General features: G+C 35.5%; 2 non-coding genes and 3 pseudogenes across 2 annotated transcripts; 2 read left to right on the top strand and 3 right to left on the bottom strand.

Moving 5' to 3' along the window:
* Positions 1-458: 458 nt before the first annotated feature.
* On the top strand, positions 459-674 carry LOC119581389 (annotated as a pseudogene).
* A 2,280-nt stretch (positions 675-2,954) lies between these two features.
* LOC119581344 lies at positions 2,955-3,108 on the top strand (annotated as a pseudogene).
* A 3,162-nt stretch (positions 3,109-6,270) lies between these two features.
* LOC119581309 lies at positions 6,271-6,389 on the bottom strand. Its single transcript, XR_005229459.1, has one exon. It is a non-coding gene; the product is annotated as a 5S ribosomal RNA (ribosomal RNA).
* Positions 6,390-7,672: 1,283 nt separating this feature from the next.
* On the bottom strand, positions 7,673-7,791 carry LOC119581295. The gene has a single exon (XR_005229457.1). It is a non-coding gene; the product is annotated as a 5S ribosomal RNA (ribosomal RNA).
* Positions 7,792-18,860: 11,069 nt separating this feature from the next.
* LOC119581305 lies at positions 18,861-18,980 on the bottom strand (annotated as a pseudogene).
* Positions 18,981-19,576: the final 596 nt, after the last annotated feature.

The raw sequence follows: 19,576 nt of genomic DNA, 5'->3' as shown, positions 1-19,576 counted from the left end.
AAAGATCGCTTATGACGAGGAATAATTTTTCCCTTAAATCATCATCATACGAATAACGGTTTTGAAGATACACGACCCTTTTAATTCTCGTATTATGATTTATCTTGTAGTACCTAGAAATGTGCAAATATTTCCATTGGAGATACAGTGGAATAGACAATATGTAATAAAAAGCTTCAGTATTCATATAGTTTTAGTTTAGTCCCTGTGTCACGTTATTTTGATATGCATGTCTTGTTTTAACTATGTATAGTGTATGCATTAAGTTTCCCCACTATACTTTTACTGTATACCAGTTGATCAAATAGTTAGATTATGTAATTATTTTTATGTGCAAACTACGTCCACATATTACATTCAATAGTACATCAACGATACGAAAACGTAAAAACCCGTTGTATTGAACAAAGACCCTCGTAAAATGTAGTGTGTGAATGAATGTATATTAATTAAAGGCATAGATCCTACTTTATAGGATCACTTCTCTAGTGCGAGTTGCCGGGTTTCTTCGCCGAGATTCTCGGAATATGTTCAAACCCACGATGAGGACTGTTAGTGTACCTCCTCTAGCGGGAAGCGGTTTCTCAGTTTTGTTGCTTGAAGAGATTTTGATGAACCGTTTTCTGACTCGGTTTTACCGTATAGTTGAGATAGGATCCCAGAAGCTGATTGGTTAACATCAATCCACAAGAAAGTGTTCTGAACTTTTGACAACTCCTGGAACAGGAGGAAACTCTTATTATAAAAAAGGTGTAAGCTTTCTTCATCGGATTTCAAAATCCAAGAACTGACTTGAGTGTTTAAGCCAAATTTCTGTTTTAACATGTTTTGTCTACTCTTGATGCCATTGTTTTATCAGTAATGCCATTGTCACTACCATTGTTATTGTTGTATTACTATGTGCAGTTATTAATTACCTTCCGTTGAGTTCTGTAACCCCTTTTAACTTCATGTAAATATGTGACTACGGTAGCAGAAGTAACGCGAAGTCTGATGATTCCGGAAATCGGTGCTTAACAACGGACACGAATATATATACCATGCGTCTGGAATACGAAATAATTGTGTAAAACAGATTAATAGACATTACAAAATAGCATGGATACTAATAACTCCAATCAGGCAAAGTAATATAAAATCTTAAACTTGTCAAATGTTCAATGTTGAAACATTAGGTACAATCATAGCATATCAAGCTTGACGATTCTGTTTTAGAGGATCGTGTGATCTAGTGGTTTGGTTCTCTGAGTACTACGCAGTGTTTTGAAGTCTTCGTAATTGAGGGTATTTCTTATTTCCTATTAAAAATCCATTACTACATTACGTTCATGTTATGCACTTGAAGTTTTTGTGGAGGCTTAGATGTCTCATGGAGTGGTAAGGTCTTTCACCACACACTCCAAATTTTCAAGGTGATACTAACATTTTTGATTTTACAATATCAACTATTTCATCAATTTCATGTTAATTGCGCCTAGAGGCAGTAACTGTAGATCAACCATTGAGGTACTGCAATACCCCGATCCATGGTGTAGGTAAAGGACGACCCTAGTATCTCCATTCTCAGAAATCCGTTTAATATCATGTGTTTTAGGGGGGGGGGTTACTCCACAATATGTTTACTATTGTCCTAAATTGAAATGCATTATTTCACCGATCGGCAACGAGGAACAAATCTGGAAAGCGTCACCTCTTTTGTGGAAGCCTTTTTGATATCAGCTATTAGAAAGTCAGCTAATGTCAAATATTGAAATGCATACAAATTTTTCAATTAGTTCATATCCTCTTCAAAGAGACTGAAACAATTACCAATGTACATTCTCTGAAGCTAGTGTAGATTATGGTTCTGGTGTTCTGTGGACAGAGTGGTTCAAGCCCTTGTTTTTGCATTTCTTAGAAAATGTTTTAAAATGTGTTTTCTGATCTTGCACATTGATATGCGCACTGTAATGTGAGTCAAGGTGGCACGAGTAGAAAAAGAGTTTTTTTTACAGACACATACTTTGATATGAGTATGTAATATTATAGATAATATACCTGTGGCACTAAGGGCATCTGATGAATTTGTTATATTTTGATTATGAGTATATTTAATCCGGATGTAGTAGGGACCCAGTTTGACACTATTAATTTTTGACGAGCAGAAATCAATGCACAGACATAAATGGAAACCCAAACATTTAACAATCCCCGTTGGAGGGAATGATCAGTTTTGGATTACTGTAATTACTTTGTCGATTTCCGACAACAGTGTAGGAATGGCCGTACAAGCGTTCACCTACTCCTATTACAGAGGGACGTTTGGTATCCTGCAGAGTTAATAATTTGATTTAATAAATTGGAATACTTTTCCTGGAGGGATGGACCATCCCGCAGGTACTGGCATAATACCGGGCTGATTCCGCGCTAATTTGAGAGCATGCATAGCACTTGCCAGATTTCAGAAAATTGGTAAATATATCTAAAATAGTTTATAGTCTAATTAGAATATACCTTCCAGAGTGATATTGTGTTACGTATAAATATAATTAAGATCTGAATAGCTATATCCCGTGTACCTTTAATCGTCTGAAATTACATTTATGATGCGAACATGTATATCCATCGGTATTTATGGATATATGTGTATATGTGTGTGTGTGTACGCACAAATCAGTAATTGCGTACGAACATTGAAAAAACGCGGACTTTGGTAAATGTCATATAGAATGAATATAATTAATTGCCGAAGGACTTTTTTATTCACCTTACGATATGTACAAAGGTTAGTTTCACATATAATGCTTGCATGTGAACGTTTTTGTTTCTACCCTTAGTTTTGAAATGTAATTGTGTCATTCACTTGGAGTTTCCTTTAGAAAAGCAAAGGTGAATATTGTTATCTTATAAAGTATTGTAGATTGGTGTGAGGTTCGAGTGTGAGCGATGGTGGGTCGGCGGGTGGGTAGTTTTACATACTCTACCTTGGCACAGGAGATACCGTGAATCACGAAGCGGTTCTCCAAAGACGAGGCTCACCATTGCACTCCGGTGTCGCTGACCTTTGCGATAACAAATGTGTGCGCAATTTTTGTAATCGGGGGGACCTCCGTTCCGCGTATCCCCCTTATACCTTTAATTTTTTAACGGAAAAGTGTTATTAGATCCCTTGTCCACCTAGTCTAGTTAGTAAGTAAGTAAGTTAAAAGAAAAGACCCGTTTAGACGGTGGTAGGAAACAAGATGGGAGAGGGGAAGGATAAGGGTGGGATCGAGAAGATGATTTAGGTAAGAGAGAAAAGAGTTGGGGGTTAACCTATAACATGCGGGGTAAAAGTTGGGGCATAGCGTACAGGAGGAGGAAGGGGACAAAGGTCGGTAAAGGGACGCCCGGCGCCATCGGTGGTTCGCGCTGCCCTGTCATGGCATTCCTCGCTTCGCATGAGCGAACTCACGGGTCGGCGACTAACCTAGTCATCTCTTTCTTCTATATATTTGGTTAATTTGTACAACCAGCCCATTGGAAATTTTACATATAATTGTTCGATTATATATATATTTATTTCGTAACGAGTTAAAATACTAGAAATACAGAAAATTTCAGTCATTATCATGGTATAATTCATACTAGCATTAACAAATTATTTTTAGTACTCTGTCAGCTATATGCAGGTTTTTTTGGGGCTAACCCGTTATGGGTATTTATGGAAGGCAATGCCTTTTGATTGCATTTCATGACAAAATAGATGTGAACATGCAAAGCTGTATATGTATATATATACATATATTTATATATATATATTATATATAATATCTTTATATATATACCTATATATATTATATGTATATATGTATATAGTATATTATATATATATATATATATATATATAATATTTATATAATACAAAGAATCGTCCTTTTAAAAAATTGCCATTTTAAATGTATCGATGTACCATTTTTTTCGTTACATTTTGAGAAAAACACCCCAAGCGATACCGATAAAACGATGCAGATATTGAATCGCTAAGGGATACAGGTAACCAATACAAAAGCCTCGATCGATATATAGTTTATCACGATACTGCCATCTCTTAACTAAAATGATGAATGGTAAATCATAATGATATCGGAGATACTGTGATAATATTATTGATGATAGTTATAAAGCATACTGATAATAATCATAATTTTTTTTTTTGTAATACCTACCCATTAGTACTGATAATTAGTAAATAAATAAATAGATAAAACTAGTGATAGTGATCATGGGAATCAAAAATGTAATAATGGTTAATAATGCCTTCTTATCTATCAGTAATTACGATAACGATGATCTTAATGATAACTATAACAAAACCAATCACGGATGGGGAAGAACGTAGATTTATTGTGCCTCAGTGTCGTGGACATGTTATTAGCGTTTTATCTGTCACTTCTCGTTATGATGTAGTTTTCCTATTGTGAAAGTTTTTGCATGAATATTTTCATTTACCAATATCTACATTTGCTTTATCTGTCTGTTGACATGTCAATGATCTGGTTATAGTATGGATGATAATTATCTTAAGAAAATTAGAAATTGTAATCCTACCAAAAATGTCCGTATTAATCATAAATTATTAATTAGATTAAAATTAACATGAAAATACTTAATAATCGTGAATAATGGCCAGCTTAATGATATCGTCAATTACGGGTAATGATAACCATAATGATAATTATGAGAAACCAATTAGAAATAGGGAATATTTGTTGTTCCTTCCATATAGACATTTTTCGAGCTTTCCTATCTGTCACTACTTCTGTGGCAATTTTCGTGTTGTGCAATTTTTTGTTTGGAATATTTCATATATCTTCTTTATATTTTATCTAGCGCGGAGACGGCCCTAGTGGTTGGTTTGTATGCTTGTGTTTGTTGCTGTTAACCTTGATATAATTTTATTTGATTTTCTACGAAAAAGAAGCGTGTGGTAATTTCCAACCAAATGCTTACTATCGTTGGCGAATTAATTAGCAGTTTGTATATTTCTGGCAGTGGACATACATTTTCAGTTTTCATTTCATAGATTATACGCATACGAACTCAGTCATTTTTTAATTTTTTTCGGCCCTGGAAGACCGAACCAAAGCTCTTTTTTTAGACTAGTCTTTGATTCGATCATATTCTTATTGTTCTTTTGTATATATCATTCTAATATAATTGTTTACTAATACACTTAATATACTTGTTACAGCTTCATCATTTTTTTGTCCTTTCTAAAACAAAATTTTTGTTTATATGAAATTTATTAAAATAGAATTGCATTTACTTTAGTTACTCTATGATTCATACTCTACAATTTTCTGTTTTCTTCGTTCCCTCTTTCGATAACTTTTCACTATTTTGCTGATTGACTGAAGTAAATATCAATTGTTTCTCTATACAAATATAAGAAGAGTTTGCTATAACTTTATTGAAATAATATACATACTTATATCCAATAGAATACCAACAGCATCTGGTGTTCCCAGGCGGTCACCCGATCCATGTACTGACCAGATCCAACGTTGCTTATTTCGCTGATCGGACGAGAAGCTGTGGCTTTCACGTGGTATGATCGATGGCGATTATATATTTTGACATTAACCAGTTTAATTTCAGTGTTCATTGACTTTTCATAAAAACAATGCGTCTTTTGTTTTTGCATCAAACTTCATTACAATGACGTTCAAGCCATCAATGTAACAATCGTCACTGGCGGAGTACAGGCAATTCTAACTAGGTTCAGCTCTTTCTTTGTGCACGCTGGTCCTAAATATGTAGTTTCCTATTGTGTAAGTTTTTGTTTAGAAAATTATCATATGCAGTTTCTAGATCTGCTTTGTCTGGCGCGGAGATACGAGAATGTTGTGCTGTGTGCTTCTCTTTGTGACTGTTATCCAGTAAATATAATACATTGATTTCAACATTCATCTAACGAAAGTGAAATAAATGTGTTTTCTGAAAATCAAACGATCTACAGAACCAAATCTTCAAACCTGATGCCAAATATATTGCTAAAATTTAATTGTGATATATATATTATATATATATATTAGTATCAGAAACTTAATAAAATGTTTAGAATGGAGAATTGCATTTGCTTTTGTTACATCTATGAGTTCTATTCGTTTTCTTCGCTCCGACGGCGATGATTTTTACTCTAATTTCCATGGACTGAAGTATAATTTCAATTGATTTGTTTATATAAATGTAAGAAGAGTTGCTAAAATAGTAATGAAATGCTTAGCATATTTAGTTTATATAATAAAGTGCCAACAGCATCTGGTGTTCCCAGGCGGTCACCCATCAAAGTACTGACCAGACCCAACGTTGCTTAACTTCGCTGATCGGACGAGAAGCGGTGCTTTCAACGTGGTATGATCGTTGGCGTGTGGTGTTTTAACATTAACCAGCTTTAATCAATACTCATTTCTAATGAATATTAATATAATGTATCCTTTGTTTTTGCATCAAACATCATTACAATGACATTCTAGTCATCAATGCATTAATCACCACTATTGGAGTATAGGCAATTTGAACTCAATTGTCACAACTTTTAAGCACCTTTAGTAAGCTTCTTCCTTTTTTTTTGTGCAATTCTGTAAAGAATGCAGGGTACACAAGTAATACATAATATATTGAATAAATAAATTTGTGTACACACGCATCCCTAACTCTCAAAATCGTTACTGTTAGTAGGAAAAGTTAAATTTTATAGATAATAATAAACAGAAATTCAGATTATTATTGAATCTTGAGTGCTTTCAAAATAACTTCTTGCTATTACTGTGTCTCTTCTTTTGTTGGTATTATCAATATTTGTAATTGTATTTGTATAATTCTTCTTCCTAGTAATTTTGTCATTATCACTATCATTAATCAGTCTTTAAACATGTGATAATTTTTGCTTTCAAAAGCATTATTGTTATGGTACTGACAATATTAATGATAATTTTTAAAAAGTTATAATAAAAGTGTTGTTGATAATACTGGTTATGACTGTAATCCTACTACTAATGAGAATTAGTAAACCAATAATTAGAAAAAACAATAGCATTGTGACCAAAAATATCTTAATGATACAAATAATTAAGATATCTATGATCATGATAATTATAGCTAAACCAGTTGCCGATAGGGATGAAGAGTAAATTATTACGTTACAAGGTCGTTGACATGTTTTCGAGCTGTTTCACTTATCTTAATATGTAGTTTCCTGTTGTGCATGTTTTTTTTTTTTTTTTCTTTTCTTTTCTTTTTTTTCTTTTTTGAATATTTTCATATAGTTTCTAAATCTGTTTTATCTTGCTCGGATATTAGACAGCGTTATACTGTGTGTTTCTCATAGTGATTATCCCGTAAATATGATGTATTGTTTTCTACACCCATCCGAAAAAAGAAATAAATCTATTTTATATAATTCACCCGTCCTACCATGATAAAAATAAGAATCTGTTTTCTATAAATGACCCGCCCTACCATGAGTTAATTAATCAGAACTAAGATGGCCTCTGTAAACCGCCGCTTGGGGTGACATATAACATACTAGTACAAGAAAATGAAGAAGTTAAAGAGCGTTCTTGAAAAATAGTAAAATGAAGATAACATTTGTGTTTCAAGTGGTCACCCATCCGAGTAGTGCCAAACATACTTAACATATGTAATAAAATGCCAACAGCATCTGGTGTTCCCAGGCGGTCACCCATCCAAGTACTGACCAGACCCAACGTTGCTTAACTTCGCTGATCGGACGAGAAGCGGTGCTTTCAACGTGGTATGATCGTTGGCAAAGTATTGATAAACGTTAGCCACCTTTTCTGTCGTGCTCGTCATTTTTATACATCCTAATATAATGTATATTTTAGTTTTGCATCAAACTTCATGACAATGACATTCCAATCATAACATTGAGATCTTTTCCATAATGTAAACATCAGTCACAATCGACTACTATCGGGAGTATTGGCAATTCTAATTATTGTCACCAGTTTTTTGCACCTGCTGTAAGCTTTTACTAATTATTGGGCTGTGCAACTTTGTAAAGAATACAAGATGTAGAAGTAATGATAAGAAATTGAGTAATATGATATTTTATATGATTTTTAATGTGTACTCATTCTACTGCATCTCTTGCACAGAGATAAACGATATAGCTAACCATAAGCAAAAATACCGATTATTATTGAATCTTAAATTTTGAGTGCTTTCATAAAACATTTTTGCCGCTATTGTTCTTGTTATTATCTTTTTTTTTATTTGTTTCGTTATGATTATTACTAGCATTTTCAATATATTATTCTCATCATCGTTATTGTTATTAGATTATGATAATTACTGTCATTAACATAGTCGTTGTTGTCATGATAATGGTAATAACGATACTTAAATGTAAAATATAATCATAATTAGCATCATATCAAAGATACTGGTAATAATATTATTGATCATAATTCGAACAAAATGTAGTATCATTGTTGATAATGATTACCCGAGCAGTAACGATGATTAGTGAATTAATATTTCGACAAAATGAAATATAGCAATTATGGTAATATCACTGTCTCTTGGTAAAATGATAATACTAACCGCATAAAGAAGTCATTTAGGCCCTCTTATATGTAGTTAAGATCATACAAATAAGAACATTTGTTTTTACAGTGGTTTAGCCTTTTTTTCGTGGCGGAGTATTCTCGACTCTCCATCCACAATGGGTTCCTTATCCTCAGAAGTTATTTTCCCTCGTGTGTGAGCAAGTTAAGAGTGGCTATGCGAAAGGGCTCTAGTAGAAAAACAGCTAGGATGCGACTGATGCACTGAACGAATGCACCGTGCTAATAGACGTGTCTGTGTTACGAGTTGATGGTCAACATACTTAGTAAAAAAAAATACATACTAGATTAATTGAGGTAAAAAATACTAGATTTATGGATTTCTATTAACAAACACAGAAACTCAGGTCACAGTGAAAATTCTGGACCTACGTTGGCAACACTGATTAGAAATTTGTTTTATATCGCTTATTATGTAGGAATCGGTGATGAAAAGAGAAAAATATGACTAGAGAATTGTTAAAGTTACAATTGCAAACAGGATTTGAATCCCAAATCACCATTCCTGTGATTAGTTGATCTTTATCATATATCTCTAGAAGCATGACTGAGATTTATTTACGGAAAAGAGAATCATCATGAGTAATCATCGCATGTTCCAGTTTGCATAAATGAATAGTGACCCTAAATTAGATTTGCTTGCCTTAGTGATCATGTGGTACTGCATGGAGAGTAAAGAAATTTCCAACAAAAGGGAGAAAAAGTCAACAGTGTAGATAGTTATTTTATGTCACCCATACATTCGAATACTTTTGGCATTTATTATATATATGCTATATAAGCCATACATATTTGCCTAAAGAACTCAATGAAAATTATGCTTCAGTCAACAGCAAAACAGTAAAAGCAAATTTACCGTTGCAAAGAGGGAGAAGGATAGAACGAATTTAGTAGTAATCGCATGAATATAATAGTAAAAATACAAGTACTGATATCTGCAAAAGAACAGTGGAAAAAATGATAGAAATAAAGATAATATCAATATCCAGGACAGCAAATAAAATTTTTTAAAAAGTCGCGGCTGTAGTTTCATTAATTGGATTGTTATACAAAAGTATATTTGTTTGTATATATATATATAATGTAAAAATGTCTTTTTGCCTTTCCCCAAGTGTTTGAGTAATAGTTGCAAACCATTAATTCTTTATAGAGTATTATGGCACAAAAGATTTGATAGAAGTCTAGCAGAATTGGTAAATCATTAACCATTATTGGGATTTACTCCCTTAAGTGTTGGACGGGTTTTGATGTTGTATGAATCTCATTGATGTGACTCTGATGCCATGGCTTTGAAATTTGCAAATGGTATGTAAAGAGTAAGCAATGATGATGTTGTATTTTTTATAACATTCTAAAGGATTGATAAATGATGGTGATAATGATGATAAATTAAATAGTAAAAACCATTTTACGAAAACTGATATTTTGAAGCTGTAATACCAACATAAAACCAAAACGATAACAGCAAGAAGTGCCCGAAATTGATTGCATGTGAACACAGATTTATAACCGTATTCAAGATCATTTTACTCAATATCTAATATATTACTTGTATATCGTGCATTTTCTTTTACATAGTTGCACAGCTCAAAAATGAGTAAATGGGCTCACGACAGGTGCTTTAAAGTGGTGGACAATTGTCTGTACTCCAACAGTGATGATTGATGCACTGTGGAGCAGATCCGAGTGATTAGACTGGAATGCCATTTTAATGAAGTTTGATGCAACAACAAAGATAAATTATATTTGTATGAAAAATCTGTGATCACTGACGTAAAGCTGGTTAATGTTTTAAGTTGTACGACAACGATCAAACCACGATGAAAACACGGCTTGTCGGCCGATCAGCGAACTGAAACAAACGTTGGTCTGGGAGTACTTGGTGGGTGACCGCTTGGGAAACACCAGATGCTGTTGGCGTTTATTATATATGCATTTCTCAAGAGTTTTCAGCAGTATAATTGTGTTTGCATAAAGGACTATGTTTTTTCTACAAGCCTTCCCTTCCGTGCGCTAGTATAACTTATTACCCTAAGCGGCAAACAAGCACAAACGCAAGCATTCAGCACAACATTAGGTCCAGTCTAAGTGCCGTAGAAAGATATAGAAAATTTTCCGAACAAAAACTTGCACAATAGGAAAGTGCATCTTTAAAAAGGGACCTCAAGCTCAATAACATGTCCGTGGCTTTTCTTTCTTTCTTTCTTTGTTGGATTTCTTGGCTATCAACCAGCGGCATGTGGCCAAGGTTATTAAGCCAATGGATCCTATTTATTCTATCAATCTATATAAGGTCATAAAGTTTTGTCTCCCTTAAAAAGTGATTACTTTACTGATGATATTTTCGTCATCTGATAATATATTTGGTAATGTAAAATCTTTATTTTTTTGTTGGAAATAATTTTTTATTTTTTGCCTTTGTATTATGTATTTGTTGCAGACTATAAATATGTGGTGAATGATAAGGCTAATGTTCCAGAGGTGACATTGTGGGGGGAATCTTTTTTCAATGTAGGGAGTGAGGTGTGTTATTTTAGTGGCATTCACCCTGAGTCGAGCCAACACCACCTCCTCCCTTCTGATTTTCCTGTGGGCTGTATCCCACAGTTCTATTGTGGTTTGATTTGTTGGTGAGTTGGAGGCTGGTCCACTCACTTTGCTACAGGAGATGTATTTTGATTTTATAAGAGACACAAAAACACCTGAGATCTTACGGACTATGCTAAGGTCAAGATCACCAGTTGACCCGGCTAATTTGTCAGCCTGCTCATTGCCATGGATACCAGAGTGGCCTGGTACCCATATTAGCTTGATTGATTTGTTGGCACCATTTAGCTTACGATGATATTACCAAAAGTTCATTTTTGGTGGTTTCTAATGATTTAATGGCTTTAAGTGAACTTAATGAATCTGAAAAAAATACTTTTCTATCGTGGGTCGTCGATAGTGCAAATCAATGGCTTATCAATGGCAAGAAGTTCAGCAAGAAAGATCGATGTATGATTCGCAGTCTGAACTTTGTTCACATTCAGTCGACCATACACCCGCACCCACACACCTTCTGTCTTGGAGCCGTTGGTATATATATATGAAAAGGGAGGTGTTTAATAAGGATCTCTCTGAACCTCTGGCACACCTCCACCTCCGGCGCCATGGCCTTAGCTGATGGAAGCCAAGCTTCCATGATGGAAAAATTGGGAGTTTCCCATGGCGCTATATTTGACTGAACCAGGGTATCGATGGTAGAGAAATCTATACCGACTTTCTCGACGAGGTCGGAGTCTCGTGGCAAAAGGTCCTAATGCCACTATTGCCATTAGGGTGGCTCGGGTCTGAGCCACCTTTGCGGCATAGTTCAGGGCTAACTGGCTGCGTCTGAGTCGGAGGGGAGGTACTCCTGACTCTACCTCAAGACGCTCGATCCGAGTGCACTTCAAGGCTCCAAGACAACACACGCAAACAAGCATTCTGCACAGCATCCAAACCTTTCAAACTTGTTTCTCGATGCCGAACCATACACGATTGACCCATAATCTACTTTAGACCTAATCAGGCTTTATATACCATTAGCAAAGACTGTCTATGAGCTCCCCATTTATTACCAGAAACTATACTTTAATAAATTTAGTGCTCTTTGACATTTATTTTTTAACTGACCAATGTGGTCTTTCCAATTTAGTCTACTATCAAACAAATAGACCTAAAAATGTAGCAGAATTTTGAATAGGTATTGGGTGGTTGTCTAAGGTTAGCCTTATGTTTGGCTTCCTCCTATGTGAAAAAAAAAAATATCCCAATACTCTTTCTAGTGGAAAACTTAAAACCCCACTGGAGGCCCAGTTATGAATCATATCCAGTGCCAATTGGATGCGATTTGCTGAGAATTCTGCATTATTGCTGGAATGCCATAATGCACAATCATCAGCGTACAGTGAGTTATTAAGATTCCGAGGAGGAGTTGGTAAGATGTTCATTAATCATACATAGAAATAATGTTGGTGACAAAGACACTTCCTTCCTTGCCTGGACAAAATTGTCCAAAAAGTGACATTGTCGGAAAATAATTTGACAGCAAAAGTTCTGTCAGAAAATGAAATCTTGAATAAAACAAGGCAAGTTCCACGTAATCCAAAAGCATAAAGTTTTCTAAGTAGGCCATATCGCCATGTCATGTCGTAGGCTTTTTCTATATCTAAAAATACTGAAATCAAAAAATCTTTTTTTGGCAATGGCCTCTTGAATATGACTGTCCAGCTTTACTAGCTGATCGAGAGTTTGGCGTCCCTTGCGGAAGCCGCACTGCTCGTCAACTAGTAAATTACTGGAATTTAAAAAATGCAATAGCTTACTGTTAACAATTCGTTCCATGACGCAATAGGGCGGTAGGAGATGGCAAGTCTGGGATTACCCCCTCCTTTCAATATGGGAATGATGTGGGCGAAGTGCCATGAGTTTGGAAAAGTGGTGGCTTTCCAAATTTCATTGTACACTTCTAGCAACTTAATCATGTCATCATGATTAAGATGCTTCATCATCTCATATCGAATCTCATCGGGGCCTGGGGATGTTCCTCTACAGGCTTCTAGGGCTCGGACAAGCTCATCCATTGTAAGACTTTATTGTAATCAAAGTCATCTCCTGTGGCAAAGTGAATTGGTTGCAGCTCAGCCTCTTCTTTGATGGTCAGGAAGGTAGGATGTAATTAGCTGAGCTGCTTGTATGAGATAACTGCTGGCGAGTGCATTAGCAATGTCTCAAGGTGAATCGAAATTAGTGCCCTCTTCAGTGATGATGTTAATTTAAAAGATTTTTTTTTTATAATAGTGGACCAAACCTCTGATGTTTTGTATTGCTATTTATTTAGAGACAAAGCTCCGGCAGGAGTCTCTTTTTTCTTGTCTTATTATTCTACGAGGCCTAGCTCTTGCTAGTTTGTAATTGCAAAAGTTCTCATTAGTGATGTTATTTTTGAAAAGCGTTGAATTGCGTCGGCACAGTGCCCTGCGGCAATTGGTGTCCACCATGGAACTCTATGCTTAACGCTATCTGTCGAAGTTTTAGGAATGATGGCAATGCTGCTTCTATAATCGAATTCTGAATATTGTTTACTTTATCATCAATGGTTTTCTCCAACAAGTTCGAGCTTGACGCTCCTTGTGAAGGCGACCCAGTCTGCTCGTTTTACGTTAAATTTAGGCGCTGAATTCGTTCTCACTGTGTCGCATGAATATTTAATCAAAATAGGAAGATGATCGCTTCCAACGAGTCGTCAATGGTGTGCCACAGGCACTTGGCTGCTATTGATGAAAAGACCAGTGATAAGTCAATAAAGCTCAAATTACCGGTATTATCGTCCACCCGCGTCGGATTACCATCATTCAGGATTAAATCTGACTCATTAATCAACTTAACTACTTGCTCACCTCTACCATCCACCTACAGGGAACCCCTAACGTATGATGAGCATTAAAATCAGCTAAAATTACTTTATTTTGTGGCAGACGTTCCTGAAGAGCAAAGAGCTCATCATAGGCTATCACTGCATCAGGTGGACAATAAGTGAACAATATAGCCAGATACGTGCCATTAATTTTTACTTTGCATGCGACAAATTCCAAAGTAGAATCAATAGTCACTTCTGTAAAAGGGAGGCTTTGGTGGATGTACATGGCGACTCCACCTCCACCCCTACCCTCACGATCCTCTCGACATAAATGGTAGTTCCTCAGCGAAACGACCTCGTCAGAGACGAGGTTTGCTAAGTGCGTTTCTTGGAGAACTATAATATCGAGAGCATAGGACGAGGCTAATAATTTAAGGTCATTTACTTTAGATATAAAACTTCGACAGTTCTATTGTATAATGGTCGACGCGAAGATTACCTTTTATGGGGTTTGGAAGTGCCTTGTCCACCATTTTTTTTTCTTCTTTTTTGGGGGGGGAGGGAGACACCTCCTCTCCCTCGCTTCCCGGGACCTCTCTCGGGATGGTTTGGAGACAGAAGGCTCCATGTCCTGCACCTCCTGGCGAGAGAGACGACTTGACAGATTGCGATCTGCTTCTCTCCCCGAGAAGCCGATCGCGAGCCAGACGAAGTCCTCACAGGAGTAGCCCGACGGGAAGGTGCGCTCGGACTGTGATTCGGTACAGCCTCCTTAGGATTTTTATGCTGGGTTGATGCAGCCATTTGATCGACCAATTTAGTCAAATGATAAACTTTAATATTTAATTCTTTAACGGTTTGTTTCAGGTCGGCAATTTCTTTATCCTTAGCTGCAAGGTGTTGACTGACATTACTAGCATTAGGGGTGATGTTTGTTACTGCTTCGGCATAGGAAGTATCGGGTTTGTGTGTCAAACTTTCCACTTTCCTATTAGCTTCAGTATAAACTAACTTCATGCTTCCTCATATATGCTAATGTCTCGGTCTCCTTCTTCAGGATGTTGCATCAGCAGATCCTGACTGTTGGGGACCTCCACAATTAGCACATTTGGAGATTTGGCTAGTACAAGTGATGGTGTCATGGGCTTCAGCACATTTACGGCAGAACCAATTTATTTGAGTCTTTATCAATGCATCTTAATGAGGTGTGTCCGAATTTTTGGCATCTATTACAATGCATTGGCTTTTGGACATAAGGTCTTACTTGAACACGTTCATAACGACATTGACATACTCTGGAATTTTATTCAAAGCAAAGGTAAAAAAACAGTCCAGTTTTCGTTCGCACATTCCCGTCCTTCTTGGTCATACAATTAACGTCCACTACGTCTTGGTCCTTCATGCTCTCAAGAATTTCACTTTCTTCCATCGTCCTCAAATCCCTGTGAAAGATTACTCCCTTACAGGTATTTGGGCCAATAGGATAGTTACTTTAACTCGAAGATCATGAATTTGCGTCAGCTTTAGTAAATCCTTAATCTGGGAGTTGTATTGTACTTTAACAAGGAGGCTTCCATCTCGCAATTTTTTGACAAAATCAAAATCGCCGTCCACTTGACCATCAAGGACCTTTTTGATGAATAAAGGGGTTTTCACGTTCAAAAGCGATTGATTTTCATTTACGCATTTTACATTCGCGAAACCTTGCATTCTCGGTAGGGATTTTGAATAGTGGTCTTCAAGATTTGTCATTAGTAGGGGTTCCGTTGTTCAGGGTCGAATTTGTCTTAGGACGGTCGTTAGTCGCCCTCCTCCTTGAGGAGGAGAAGGGGTAGCCGGGTAGCATCCATACTGGGCATCGGACCAGGTCCGACCCCCTTTGCTTAAAATTGTTGTCCTGAAGGATCCAAAACTCATTAACTTTTGGTATGAACCTAACAACAATAGCTAAGAGAGTAAGGCAGTTTTTCGTCCTCTACCCCCCCCCCCCCCAGTGGAAGCCTGGTTGCGTTCGCCAGTACCACAGAGGGACGAGCATGTGTAGGGACACTGCCCTACCGCGAACTTGCCTAGGCGAAAGGACGGTAAGTAGATGCCCACCCTCAAGCGAATACGGGAGCTCACGAGGAACTCCGGCAGGCTCAGGAAAGTCACATTAGGAGGAAAAATTAGAGGGAAAAAAGTGCGCCCAAAGGACGCCCCAGACTACTGGCCTCCTACCCAGGGGTCAAAGCCCAAAGGGCTACCCTGGTGTAGAAAGAGACCTGCGAGTCTGAGGGGGGTGCTGACTACGCCTACTGTAGTCTCGTGTCACCTGCAAAAACAGAGCACTGAGGTGCTGGCAAAGCACTATAAATGATGTGTAATTACAAGATTTTACTTTACTTTAATTTACGTTAAGACAAATTCAGGAACAACAATGTCAAGCGAGACGAGAGGCCCCGGGCTCCAGGGTAACTCTTGTGGCACAAGGACTTTCTAGTTTGTTTGTTTACTGCGTTTAAAAAGAGGTCCGACTCTGCAAAAGCTTAAACACGAGTGGCCCGTGGCGGTAAGGCACAATAAACTAGTTATCCATATCCGTAATTGGTTTTACTATGTTTGTCATTATGATCATGGTCACCATGTTAGTTTATTTATTATCATAATCATTCTCTTTAATTTCATTTGAGTAGAATTAGCTATATGACCGATAGTGGTCGATTGTTATTAATGCATATAATATGGAGCAGATCTCAGTGATGTGACTGGAATATCATGGTAATGAAGTTTGTTGCAAAAGGAAAAAAATACACTATATGAAATTATATATATATATATATAGTATATAATATATAATTATATATATATATATATATATATATAAACTATGAGTTACTGACAGAAAGCTGGCTAATATTTCTGGAAACGATCATACCACGTTGAAAGCACCGCTTTTCGTCCGATCACTATACTCATGGTAATTGTTATAAATGTTATTTAAAGCCTACTTATGTGTAGTATCATTGATATGGTCATCATTATGATATACATTCTTCCACTATAGTAGTCATCATGACTACATCATATGATGATAATGATAATGTTGATAGCAGCAGGTGATGATAATGTAAATATACATGGAAGGTTGTACCAGCAATGCTCAAGATATTGATTAGTATAATATTTTTATGATTTTTAATGTGTACACATGCAATAGTATCTCCTGCACAGAGCTAAATGATATAGCTAACTATAAGCACAATGGTCAGGCGTGGACGGATTAGTATCTCCAATCTACTGGCATGTATAATTTACTCTGTAAGCAAATGTATTTTATATATGTGCCATTACACATAAATCATAACATTCATCTACCGAAAGTGAAATAAATGTGTTTTCTGAAAATCACCCGACCTACAGAGCAAAGACATCTAAATTGATGCCAAAATATATTGCTAAAAAACTAATCGTGATATGTATATATTAATTATTTTTCTTCATTAGACTGATTTCTTTACTACAACCATTTTATACCGATTGTTCTTTCATAGATATCATTACCGATAAGGTTATTGTTAACACAATTAATATCATTATTACAACTTAACTTATTTTTTCTTTGTAAAAACTGCCGCAAAAATCTGTTTAGTATCAGAATTTTAATAAAAGTTTAGAATGCATAATTCTCTCCGACGACGATGATATCATAATGATGCTACTATAATGATAAAAGTAAATCATAATGATCATATTTATGATACTGGTATTAATATTGATGATAATTTAAATAAAAATTTAATAGAAATAATGTTGATAATAGTGGTTATAATCGTACTACCAATGAGAATTAGTAAATCAATAATCAGATAAAATAAATGATAGCGATCATGTAAAGAAGAAAACATGATAGTAATTGTGATCACAAGCATCTTAATGATAAAAAATAATTAAGATTTCTATGATCAGGATGATAATTATAGCAAAATCATTTGCCGATAGGGATGACGAATAGATTATTAAGCTACAAGGCCGTGGACATGTTTTCGAGATTTTTCACTTATATGTAGTTTCCTGTTGTCTATGTTTTTTTGAACTAGTTTCAAAATACAGAGTTTCTAAATCTGTTTTATCTGGCTCAGATATACTGTGTGCTTCTATTAGTGGTTATCCTGTAAATATATTGTATTGCTTTCTACCCATCCACCGAAAAAAAGTAAATCTGTTTTCTATAAATGACCCGACCTACCACGAGTTAATTAATCAGAACCAAGATGGCCTCAGTGAACCGCCGCTTGGGGTAACATATACTACACTAGTGCAAGAAAAGGAATAAGTAAAAGAGCGTGCATTAATAATAGTAAAATGAAAATACCATCTGTTTTTCAGGTGGTTACCCATGCGAGTACTGACCAAAATCAAAGTTGCTTAACTTTGCTCATTGGATCTTAAACTTTAATATTGCACTTGATAAAAATATTGCTTCGAATGTTGGTAAATTTAATCGTTTTTTCCTGGAGACTGATATCCATTTTATCATTTATGTTTATTTTTCTTTTGCAGATATCGTTTATTATTATTATTATTATTAATTATTATTATTATTTATTATTATTATTTTTATTATTATTTACCACTAAAATTGTTTCCATCTGTTTTCTGGTCTACCCTTCCCGATCTTTTGCAGCGGTAAATTTACTTTTACTGTTTTATTGAAACATAAGTTTCTGTTATTATTAATACGTCCATCAGTCTATTTTTTGGGTTTGTTTTTAAATCTCAAATAATGTAGTATGAACTTTTCTTATTAAGCAGTATGTCGAAGAATACATTGAAAACACCACTGACCACTAAATATCCCAAACATACATGCATATATAACAAAATGCCAACAGCATCTGGTGTTCCCAGGCGATCATTCATCCAAGTACTGACCACACCCAACGTTGCTTAGCTTCGCTGATCGGACGAAGAAGCGGTGCTTTCAACGTTTTATGATGGTTGGCAGAGGAAGATGAACATTAAACACATTTCTGTCGTTTTTCATGCATATAAGTATCTTTTGTTTGTGCGTTAAACTTAATACTATTGCATTCTAGCTGTGACCAGTGTGTGAAGATATAAAAATTAATAAAGGTAAACAATAGATTTATATAATAATTATCTCCATCACTATAACCTATTTTATTTTTGTGCATTATTTTATTATTTCTTGCACAGAGTTAAATGATATAGCTAACCATAAGCAGTAATGGCGATTATTATTCAATCTTGAGTGCTTTAATATACACTTTTACCGCTATTGTTATGAGTATTTTAGTTGTATTTCTATTTTATGATTATTATTATTTTCATTATATTCTCACTATCATTATTATTGTTATTAGTCTATAATTAGTGCCGTCAACATAGTTGTTGTTGTCATGGCCATGGTAATAATACTGCTGCTATTATGATTAATGTAAATCATTATTAGCATCATATCAAAGATACTGGTGATAATGTTACTGATGACAATTTAAACGAAATGTAAACAGTATTAATGTTGGTAATGATAATGATTATCCTACCAAAACGATGATGATTAGGAACTTTTTAAATT

The sequence above is a fragment of the Penaeus monodon genome, chromosome 14 (assembly GCF_015228065.2).
Source record: "Penaeus monodon isolate SGIC_2016 chromosome 14, NSTDA_Pmon_1, whole genome shotgun sequence".
Lineage (NCBI taxonomy): Eukaryota > Metazoa > Arthropoda > Malacostraca > Decapoda > Penaeidae > Penaeus > Penaeus monodon.
The sequence above is the reverse complement of the archived record's forward strand: the minus strand, read 5'-3'. Positions and strand labels throughout refer to the sequence as shown.